General features: G+C 39.1%; 1 protein-coding gene across 4 annotated transcripts in view; it reads right to left on the bottom strand.

The window, feature by feature from the left end:
• Positions 1-12,589, bottom strand: part of GRID2 (glutamate ionotropic receptor delta type subunit 2) — a 1,502,079-nt gene that overhangs the window by 46,497 nt on the left and 1,442,993 nt on the right. The window lies entirely within an intron of this gene.

Here is a 12,589-nt window from a genome sequence, read left to right on the forward strand (position 1 = left end):
TGTGGACAGAGCTTGGCTGTGCGTGCTCAGGTGCACACACCTTTGTGCGTGAATGAGACCCTTCCCTGTGCAGGACAGAGCCAGATGTGGGAGGGAGGGGACCAGAGTCTGAACCCTGTGACACTGGGTCGGTGCAGAACTCCAAGCTAGTCATGAATTAGAGACTCAGACCTGGCCTCCTAGGGATACGGAAGGTATGGTTGCCAACGTAAGAGGATAGAACATACTTTATCTCACAGTGTTTAGCTTGATCTGTCACTTTCACATACTTAAGACTTCAATTATGTGGATCCATATTTATACTCTTGCCCCGCGGTCTTGGGTTATTTGGGGAGAGACTGCTTAAAATTTTTAGAAAGGAAAACTATGCCTATCTGGAGGGAGTAAATCACTCACTTTCGGTGATATTTTACCTTTTTACCTGTTTCATGTCATCCCTGGGTCCATAAGAATGAGCTAAAATATAATATTGGGGTGGGATCAACATTCAACCTGAGTTAAACAAGAGTAAGAAAGCCCTGGGGAGAGTTGGTCCAACTTCCATCATCCACCTTTGGATATTCCCATAGCCTCACCACAGCGCCCACTGCTGACACTCCAGGAGCCGCCTCACAACCTGGACTTCTTTCTTAGGAAATGGAGCTGTCTCAAGGTCTGTTGCTTAAAAACAGCAGTTAATTTGATGAATTAAATTTACTAGAATGATTATGAATATTAATGGATTCATAATATTAATGGATCACCTTTAATCCAGCCTCTATCCCAGACAAAGCCATTTGTATTTAGAAAACACAGAATTTCTTTTTTTTATATGTAGCATTTCTTTTGTAGCTCTTTTTTTAAATTTAATAAATCTTTATTGTTCATATTATTACAATTATTTCTCCTCCCCCGCCATAGCTCTCCTCCACCCGGTTCCCACCCTACCCTCTGCCCTTACCTCCCCACCACTGTACTTATCCATAGGTGTACGATTTTTGTCCAGTCTCTTCCTGCACCCCCCACACCCCTTTCCCCCTGAGAATTATCAGTCCACTCCCTTTCTATGCCCCTGATTCTATTAAATTCACCAGTTTATTCTGTTCATCAGATTTTTAATTCACTTGATTTTTAGATTCACTTGTTGGTAGACATGTATTTGTTGTTCATAATTTTTATCTTTACTTTTTTCTTCTTCCTCTTCTTAAAGAATACCTTTCAGCATTTCATATAATACTGGATTAGTGATGAACTCCTTTAGCTTTTTTTTTTTTTTAATCTGTGAAGCTCTTTATCTGACCTTCCATTCTGAGTGATAACTTTGCTGGGTAGAGTAATCTTGGTTGTAGGTTCTTGCTATTCATCACTTTGAATATTTCTTGCCACTCCCGTCTGGCCTCCATAGTTTCCGTTGAGAAATCAGCTGACAATCATATGGGTGCTCCCTTGTAGGTAATTAACTGTTTTTCTCTTGCTGCTTTTAAGATTCTCTCTTTGTCTTTTGCTCTTGGCATTTCAGTTATGATGTGTCTTGGTGTGGTCCTCTTTGGATTCCTTTTGTTTGGGGTTCTCTGCACTTCCTGGACTTGTAAGTCTATTTCTTTCACCAGGTGGGGGAAGTTTTCAGTCATTATTTCTTCAAATAGGTTTTCATTATCTTGCTCTCTCTCTTCTTCTGGTACCCCCATAATTTGGATGTTGGTATGCTTGAAGTTGTCCCAGAGGCTTCTTACACTATCTTCAAGTTTTTGGATTCTTTTTTCTTTTTGCTTTTCCAGTTGAATGTTTTTTGCTTCTTTGTATTTCAGATCTTTGACTTGATTCTTGTGGTCCTCTAGTCTGCTATTGGGTCTCTGTATAATATTTTTTATTTCAGTCAGTGTATGTTTAATTTCTAGTTGGTCCTGTTTCATATCTTTGAGGGTCTCGCTAAATTTATCGGCCTTTTCTAGGATATTCTTGAAAAGCCTTATAACCGTGGTTTTGAATTCTATATTCAGTTGTTTGTTTTCCTCCATTTCTTTCGTTTGTGATCTGTTTCTTTGTCTCCGCATTTTCATTGCTTCCCTGAGTTGGTAAGGTAGCTTTGTGTGCTAGGTTTCTTATATGGCCCAGTGGGTTGGCCTCCCCAGTTACCTGAGGTGGACACTCTTGGTGCACCCCTTTGTGGACTGTGTGTACAGCCTTGTTGTAGTTAAGTCTTGATTGTTGTTGGTATCACTGGGAGGAATTGACCTCCAGGCCAGTTGGCTGTGAGGATCAGCTCTGTCTATGCTCTAGAAAACACAGACTTTCTAAAAGTGTGTTCCATGGTACACTAGTACCTAGAGGGCTTCTGCAAGAAAAAGGTTCCATGGTTGTTAACTAAAAAAAACCCAAAAAACAAACACACCCTTTGGAAATTTACAAAAAAGTCAGCCTATGGAAGGCCATAAGAAGACCTGCAGATAAGAAAACTTGCATGATTTTGTTTAATACAGCATTTCCTAAACTTGTCTGACTCTCATTCCCCCTTTCTTATTTTTCTCCCAATAACATAATCCATAGAGCTGGAGACTGGAGGAATACACTGAGAAATAGTGCCTTCATTCAAAGGAACAACTATTTGTGGGAATTTGTGACACTGTGTTAGGTATCACACACATATATTTAACCACAACATCAAACTGCTTGCTTGACTTGTCCATGAGTACTATTCAAATGACATTACCCAAAACCATTAGATATTGGCCTACCTAAAGACACTAGGTAGACTAGATACCATTGAATATGTTGAAGGAAAAATTTGCTCATATCTAAATAAAAAAACAACAACTCTTCTTAAATGTGAGTTTCTAGGAACATCTAGGAATAGAAGGAAACTACTAGTATAGCAGCATTTACTTAATGAAAACATATCTGGGCTCAAAATGAGCTCCCAAGTTGCCCTGCCCTCCCACACCCACCACACTGTATTAGTGTCTGTGGAAGTGGAAGAGTTTTCCTTCAGGGCACTTATTATCTGTGATCATGTGTTGTTACTTGGTTAATGCCAGTGTGCTCACCATCTTCCATATGGCCTAACAGAGAACAAGCACATATTTATTAATTAAATATAGTCAACAGTTTTTGATAAAAGGACCCTGCTCTAAGATTCTACCTTTTTCTTATCATTAATGCTATTTTCTAATTTATTCCATTCCCTCCTATTCACCCATCTATTCAATAAATATTTAAAAGAGTGATTTCATGCCAGGCACTTCCTTGGGTACAAAATTTATGTTAAACAATAACTGCACATTCAGCTGGGATGGCCCAGGCAGCACTGTGAAATCATTTCTGTTTAATGCTCTCCATTCATGTTAATTTATTCTTTCATTCATTCACATTCATTCAGGAACCCATGATCGACCACTCCATCTCCTCAGTAGTGTCTGGTGTCACTGACAATATGTCTTTATTATTCCTACACCTGGAAATATCTTGGTTTGAAAAAGTCATTGGAAGAATACATATTCTATGTCACCCACTTTGATTCTAATAGTACAAGGTCTTTATCTAAGTATTTTTTTGATCCTAGAAATTGTGGATTTAGTGAGCTGGGTGGCAGGAATGCATGAGGGGAAATAGGAAAGAGGCATCTCTATATGCCTTTGACTATCATCACACCTTTATATGATTCATCACTGAAGCACAGGTGGCTAAGGCATTACAGGGAGATTCCGTCTTTGGGGTACACAGACCACGTGGGCCATAGGATCCCTCGGTCAAGCCCTGACTAGCCCACAACAGATTCCAGGATACTGGCCAGCATGGAAGAGAAGTATAGGAGGGGAATGAAAGTGTTCTCTAAGCCCAGAGTTCTGCCATACATTCTAGCTAAAAAACGAGTGCTCCAGAAATTCCATCAAAAGGTTTCACTACACCTTCTTTTTTGTCATTTAACAAAAACCATTTAAAGGTTAGAGAAAGTTTAGCACAACTGAATGCACTCCTTAACCATTTGCACGCCATAAGCGCCTACAGATGCAAGCGGTGGGCCTTTTTAAATTAAATTAAAAATATTGTGGCAGGAGCTGCGGGCTTGGACGCGGAGTCTGCGCCATCTTGATCCGGAAAGTGGAGCTTATCTGAAGCCTGAGAATCCACAACGGCGGCACCCCAGGAACAGCTGCGAGCCCCAGAACAACGCTCCCCAACTGGCGCAAGCACACGGGTTCAGAGAAGCTCTACACTCCACCACGGAAAGGTCAGATTTCGCCTGGGATAAGGTGAGGTCTCTGGTCCCGGCGGGAGAGAGGAACGCGCGTTTTGCGGGAGCTGGAGGACCAGGGAAGTCTGTGCCTAGAAAAATCCGTGGCTGTAGGGGCTGGCGTGATCTGTGACTGTGGAAAGGGGTCCTCAGAGCTGCTAAGAGAAGGGCACTCTAAAAAGCAACCCATTTTGATCTGAAGTGCAGGGACACCCTAAGAATTTCAGGCAGTCCAGACTTACGCGCAGCCCGTGCGCTCCCTGGGTGCCTGGGCTTACTCGCAGTCCCGGAATTCGCACACTTGGGCTTTTTCCTCTTCAAATCCTTGCTTCTGATTACTAAGCCCAATACATAGGATCACCCAGTTGGGGACACCCTGGGAGACTGCAGGGGAAGGTTGTTTTTCTGGAACCTGGGGATTGGAGCGGGGAGTGACCATCAGAGAGCCAGCTCTGAGGCAGCCCACTCCCACAGGCCCGTGGCGAGTGCCACAGGGAAAGAAGGCTCTAACACTGCCTAGAGAGGCCATAGATAGACCCGGAAGTCAATCCAGAAACACTGCCACCCAGGGGCTGAATCACAAATTGACTCTTGTGTAATCAAAAATAAAGGATTACGAGAAATTAAGACACACCGCCTGCTTAAAATCAGGACTGGCTTACAACACCGAAGAGCAGTGGATCGCAGGGAACTGCAATACTGTCTGGACTGAGAAACAGGCGTGCCAAACAGAAAAACAGAGGAAGTGAATGACCTTCACTACTCCACATATTATTTTTACCTTTTATTTTTTTTATTTTTTTATTTTTTTTAAATTTTCATTTTTTGCATCTTTTAATCAAGAAACTTTTTTTTCTTTTTTCATCACTTGATTTTACCTTTTTAATGATTACATTTTTATTTTCAATCCGTATTATTACTACTGCTATTTTATCTTTTTTTTTTTTTTTTTAAAGTGTCATTTTATTTTCTCTTCATTTTATTTTGGGATTAGGGTTCTACATTCTATTTTTTATCTTTCCTTTAGCATCGTTTTACTCTATCTCAACTCTACCTTTAGGCCATCACTCTCTTCCTAACCTCCCCCTTTTCAGTGTCCTGTTTGTCTTACCCTTTTACTGCTTTAGATTATCCCTATTCTTTCTGTTTACCCCTTGTTAAAATTTCACCCTCCTTACATATCTAATCTCCAATCCCCTGCTCCAAGTCCACATACACCTTTCCCTTCGCTGTCTGAGTTATCCATAAACTTGTCCTTATCTCTGTCCTTTTGTTGTTGTTTGCTTGAATGTAGATTATATCCAATTTTTATGCTTTTTTTGTGAGATTGTTTTGCTTATTCTTCTTTTATTTATTTTTTTGTTTGTTTTGTGCTTCAGCTTTCCCTTGCCTCACTCCATATTAGTTGGTGTTGTAGTTTGTACTAATCCCCAGGCACTTGTTGCTGGCATTTGCTGGGATTAGTGATTGTTCTATTGGAGTTTTATCCCCAATATATATAGTCTGTTCCCCTTTCTCTCTTAGTCAATTTCTTGTCTCTCTTACTTTTTTTTTTCTCTTTACTTTCCCTTTTCCCAATTTCATTTTCACACTCCTTTTTTCTTTTTTTTTTTCTTTCTTTCTTTTTTCCTCTTCTTCTTTCTCTTCTATCACCTAATTTGCCTTTCTCTGGTGGTCACCTTTATTGGAGGTTATTAATATCGTGAATACATTCCTGTTCAGTGCCTTATGAGTTGTACCTGGTAGTGCTGTATTTTGTGCCTTTAAATCAACCCAGGAGAGAGAGAACTGCATAACCAGACACCCAGAGAAGAGAGACCATGGGGAGACAAAGAAGCAGCCCGCATATGAAAGAAAAGCAGGCATCACCAGAAAAGGAAGTAAACGAAATGGAGGCAAGCAACCTTCCAGAAAAAGAATTCAGAGAAATGGTCATAAGGTGGCTGAAAAGAATGGAAGACAAATTCGACAATATGAGCAAGAACCAAGAGGAAATGAAGAACCAAGAAGAAATGAAAAATGACATCGCTGCTGTAAAGAACTCAATAGAAAGCATCAAGAGTAGACTAGAAGAAGCAGAGGACCGCATCAGTGAGCTAGAAGACAAGATGGAAAAAAATACCCAAGAAAAGCAACTTCTAGAAAAAAAAATTAAAAGGCAGGAGGAGAGTCTAAGGGAACTTTGGGACAACACGAAACAAAACAACATCCGCATAATAGGGGTTCCAGAAGGAAAGGAAGCTGAGCAAGGAATAGAAAACCTCTTTGAAGAAATAATGACAGAAAATTTCCCAGATATAGGGAAGAAAAAACCCACACAAATCCAAGAAGCTCACAGAGTCCCAAGCAAAATGAACCCCAAAAGACCGACGCCAAGGCACATTATAATTAAATTGGCAAACACCAACGACAAAGTAAGAATCTTAAAAGCAGCAAGAGAGAAACAGAAAGTTACATACAAAGGAACCCCCATCAGACTAGCAACTGATTTCTCAACAGAAACTCATCAGGCCAGAAGGGAATGGAATGAAATATACAAAGTCATGCAAAGGAAGGGGCTGAATCCAAGAATATTGTACCCAGCAAGGCTGTCAATCAAAATTGAAGGTGAAATCAGGAGCTTCACAGACAAAAAAGGACTAAGGGAATTTATTACCACCAAACCAGCAATGCAAGAAATGCTAAAGGGTCTACTGTAAAAAAAAAAAAAAAAGAAAGAAAGAAAGAAAGAAAGAAAGAAAGAAAGAAAGAAAGAAACAGGAAGCGAAGAAGTAACACAGGGGTAAAGAATAGGAATGGCGACAAATAAGTACCTATCAATAATAACTTTAAATGTAAATGGATTAAATGCCCCAATCAAAAGACATAGGGTAACAGATTGGATAAGAAAACACGACCCATATATCTGCTGTCTACAAGAAACCCACCTCAGAAAAAAAGACGCACACAGACTGAGGGTGAAGGGATGGAAAAAGGTTTTCCAGGCAAATGGAACTGAAAAAAAAGCTGGGGTAGCAATACTTATTTCTGACAAATTAGATCTCAAACTGAAGGACATAACAAGAGATAAGGAAGGCCATTTCATAATACTAAAGGGAGCAATCCAACAAGAAGAAATAACTCTGGTAAACATATATGCACCCAATACAGGAGCACCCAAATACATAAAAAAACTCCTGGAAGATATCAAGGGAGACATTGACAGCAATACAATCATAGTAGGAGACTTTAATACCCCACTATCACCATTGGACAAATCCTCTAATCAAAACATCAGCAAAGAAACATCAATCCTAAATGACTCACTAGACCAGATGGAATTAATTGACATCTTCAGAACATTTCACCCCAAAGCCACAGAATATACATTCTTCTCAAGCGCACATGGGTCATTTTCAAAGATAGACCATATGTTGGGACATAGGCAAAGTCTCTTCAAATTCAAGAAGATAGAAATCATATCAAGCATCTTCTCAGACCACAGTGGCATAAAACTGGAAATCAACTACAATAAAAACAACCCAAAGAAATCAAACACATGGAGACTAAACAGCATGCTATTAAACCATGACTGGGTTACCAGAGAGATCAAAGAAGAAATAAAAAACATCATGACAACAAATGACAATGAAAACACTACAATCCAAAATCTATGGGACACAGCGAAAGCAGTCTTGAGAGGGAAGTTCATAGCTCTACAAGCCTACTGCAAAAAACAAGAAACAGGGGTAATAAATTACCTAACCCAACAACTCAAAGAGTTAGAAAAAGAGCAACAAGAAAAGCCCAGTGTAAGCAGAAGGAAGGAAATAATAAAGATCAGAGCACAGATAAACGACATAGAGACCAAAGAAACAATACAAAAGATCAACAAAACCAAGAGCTGGTTCTTTGAAAGGATAAACAAGATTGATGAACCTCTAGCCAGGCTCACCAAGAAGCAAAGGGAGAGGACCCAAATAAACAAGATCAGAAATGAAAGAGGTGAAATAACAACAGATCCCGCCGAAATACAAAGGATTGTTAAAAAATACTACGAACAACTCTATTCCAACAAACTGGACAACCTGGAGGAAATGGACATATTCCTAGAAAAATATAACCTTCCAAAACTCAATCAGGAAGAATCTAAACAGCTCAACATGCCAGTAACTATGGAAGAAATTGAAGCAGTCATCAAAGAGCTTCCGGCAAACAAAAGCCCGGGGCCAGACGGCTTCACAGGAGAGTTCTACCAAACATTCAAGGAAGAACTAAAACCTATCCTCCTCAGACTATTCCAAAAAATTCAAGAGGAAGGAACACTTCCAAGCTCCTTCTATGAAGCCAGCATCACCCTAATACCAAAACCAGATAAAGACAACACAATGAAAGAGAATTACAGGCCAATATCCCTCATGAATGTAGATGCCAAAATCCTCAACAAAATTCTAGCAAATAGGATCCAGCAGTACATCAGAAAGATCATACACCATGACCAAGTAGGGTTTAACCCAGGAATGCAAGGATGGTTCAATATCCGCAAATCAATAAATGTGATACATCACATAAACAAATTGAGAGATAAAAATCACATAGTCATATCAATTGATGCAGAAAAAGCATTTGACAAAATCCAACACCCTTTCTTGATAAAAACTCTCAACAAGGTGGGAATAGAAGGATCATACCTCAACATCATAAAAGCTATATATGATAAACCCACAGCTAACATCATACTCAATGGGCAAAAACTAAAACCATTTCCCTTTAGAACAGGAACAAGACAGGGATGCCCACTCTCACCACTCCTGTTTGACATAGTACTGGAAGTATTAGCCACTGCAATTAGACAAGAAGAAGAAATAAAAGGCATCCAAATTGGAAAAGAAGAAGTAAAGCTGTCCTTATTTGCAGATGACATGATATTGTACATAAAAAACCCGAAAGACTCCATCAAAAAACTAACAGACTTAATAAATGAATTCGGCAATGTAGCAGGATACAAAATTAACACCAAGAAATCTATGGCATTTCTATACACCAACAATGAACTTACAGAAAGAGAGACTAAAAAAGCAATCCCATTTTCCATCGCACCAAAAAAATTAAGATACTTAGGAATAAACCTAACCAAGGAGGTAAAAGACCTATATGCGGAAAACTACAGGACACTGAAAAAAGAGATAGAGGAAGATGTAAACAGATGGAAGAACATACCATGTTCATGGATTGGTAGAATCAACATCATTAAAATGTCCATACTACCCAAAGCAATCTATAGATTCAATGCACTCCCCATTAAAATACCAACGGCGTATTTCACAGACCTAGAAAGAACTCTCCAAAAATTCATCTGGAATAAAAAAAGACCCCGAATAGCCACAGCAATCCTGAGAAAGAAGAATAAAGTAGGAGGGATCTCAATACCAGATTTCAAGCTGTATTACAAAGCCACTGTCATCAAAACAGCCTGGTACTGGCACAAGAACAGACATATAGATCAATGGAACAGAATAGAGAATCCAGATATCGACCCAAACCAATATGCGCATTTAATATTTGACAAAGGAGGCATGAGCATACAATGGAGTCAAGACAGTCTCTTTAATAAATGGTGTTGGGAAAATTGGACAGATACATGCAAAACAATGAAACTAGATCACCAACTTACACCATACACAAAAATAAACTCAAAATGGGTACAGGACTTAAATATGAGACGGGAAACCATAAAAATACTAGAGGAATCCACAGGCAGCAAAATCTCAGACATATGCCAAAAGAACTTTTTCAGTGATACTGCCCCTAGGGCAATGGAAGCCAAACAGAAAATAAACAAATGGGACTACATCAAAATAAAAAGCTTTTGCACAGCAAAAGAAACCATCAACAAAACAACAAGAAACCCCACTGTATGGGAGAACATATTTGCAAATGGTATCACTGATAAAGGTTTAATTTCCAACATCTACAGGCAGCTTATACAACTTAATAAAAGGAAGATAAAGGATCCAATAAAAAAATGGGCAACGGACCTAAATAGAAGCTTTTCGAAAGAAGACAGAAGGAAGGCCAAGAGACACATGAAAACATGCTCAAAGTCACTAATTATCCGAGAGATGCAAATCAAAACAACAATGTGATACCATCTCACACCTGTCAGAATGGCTATCATCAACAAATCAACAAACGACAAGTGTTGGCGAGGATGCGGAGAAAAAGGAACCCTCGTGCACTGCTGGTGGGAATGCAGACTGGTGCAGCCACTGTGGAGAACAGTATGGAGTTTCCTCAAAAAACTGAAAATGGAACTCCCATTTGACCCAGTAATCCCACTCCTAGGAATATATCCTAAGAAACCAGAAACACCAATCAGAAAGGATATATGCACCCCTATGTTCATAGCAGCACAATTTACAATAGCTAAGATTTGGAAACAGCCTAGATGCCCATCAGCAGATGACTGGATCAGAAAACTATGGTACATCTACACAATGGAATACTATGCTGCCGTAAAAAAGAAGGAATTACTACCATTTGTAGGCACTTGGATGGAATTAGAGAACATTATGCTAAGTGAAATAAGCCAGTCAATGAAAGAAAAATACCACATGATCCCACTCATTTGGGGATAATGAAAAACATTATAAACTGATGAACAAAAAGATAGTTACAGAGGCAGTAAAGCATCAAACAGACTGTCAAATTACAGTGGTAAGGTTAGGGAGAGGTGGGGGAAATAAGAGATCAACTGAAGGACTTATATGCATGTATATAAGAGTAACCAACGGATGCAAAACATTGGGGGGTGAGGGCATGTATGGGAGTGGGGTGGGGGTGGGGGGCAATGGTAAGATATGTACACATATAATACCTTAATAAAAATTTGAAAAAAAAAATATATTGTGGCAGTTAACTGGTTAAAGACTAATGGGATGAGTCCTTATAATAAAGGAGGAGATATTTTATCTTTCCAAATGTTCAAAAACACTGCCACCTTTAAATGAGACTTAAAATCACACCTAAAGGAAAGTTTTGCCTTTTTATTAATATAAGCAACATTGCCACGTGTGTGTATGTGTGTGTGTGTGTGTGTGTGTGTAACAATGCAAGAATCTAGTTGCAAAATTCTTTATGAGTGCAATGAAAATGTTTAGTTCCATAGAATGATTGTTTTTGTTATATGTGCAATTTCCACAAGATGGCAGTCTTTACTCATGGAGAGCAAAGTGTTAACTGCCAGCATAGTTAACCTGTGGGTTTGAAAGGCATAAAGTGTCACCTTCTTAGTGCTGTAAACACTTAACCTATTAGAAACAATGTTGGATATTAGACTGTGATGAACATTTGCATGTGTAAAATCTCTTCTTGGAGTGTAGTCAGAAAAATTCCTGCCATTTTCCCCTCAGAGTGGTGATAGTAATACTTATTACCTAGATTTATTATGGTGAGAATTAATGAGTCCACAAAAGCATCTTGATCATTGCTTGGTACTTAGGAGGCCACCCAAACTCAAAAGCTAGAATTATTACTGTCAGCACATGCGACAACCATTCTTTCTTTGGATCTGTTCTGGTACATACTTTGTTGTGTTGTTAATCCTCACTCAAGGATATGTTTTCCATTGATTTTTAGAGAAAGTGGAAGGGAGGGAAGAATAGGGAAAGAGAGAGAAACATTGATGTGAGAGAGACACATTGATTGGTTGCCTCCTGCATGTGCCTGACCAGGATGGGGCTGGAACCTGCAGCCCAGGTACATGCCCTTGACCCTTTGGTGATTGGTGAGACACACCCGCCAGGGCTGTTGCAGTCCTTATTTCTTAACAGACAGCTATATTCCCAGATGAATCCATCAGTGATTTATTCGCCGACAAGAACAATGCATTTCCTTCTTTCATCCAAAAGTAGCAAAACATTTGTAATCTCAATGAACAGAAAAATCTTAGAAGTCCATAAAACCTAGCTTTAACTTTAAAATGGCTAATAGATCAATCCAGCATGCATTACATTCTTTATTGATATAAATGAGCAATTTCAGGGGAAGGGAGCAGGGAAGCAAAAGATCTTTCATATTCAAATGAAAATTCTCAACAGGTTTGAGGCATTCATCTTGAAAAGCTTTTTACTTACTTTGAAGATAATAGCCTCATTTGTGGGTGAGAATTGCACTAATTATTGATCACTTACCATCCCTTAATCACTACTCTAAAAATTGATTTTCAAATTAATTTACTTATAGCAAAATGGTGTGCCAAAAGGTGGATGCAAATTTCTAATCCCAAATAGGCAATTTTGATTTTGCTTGTGAATACTATAACAGTCTGTAGATTCCTTTCAAATTTTCTTAAGTTTCTGACCCTTAGGTAAATTCCTGAGCTGAACTGTAAAAAAAATA

Source organism: Plecotus auritus, assembly GCF_963455305.1.
Source record: "Plecotus auritus genome assembly, chromosome: 1".
Classification (NCBI taxonomy): Eukaryota; Metazoa; Chordata; class Mammalia; order Chiroptera; family Vespertilionidae; genus Plecotus; species Plecotus auritus.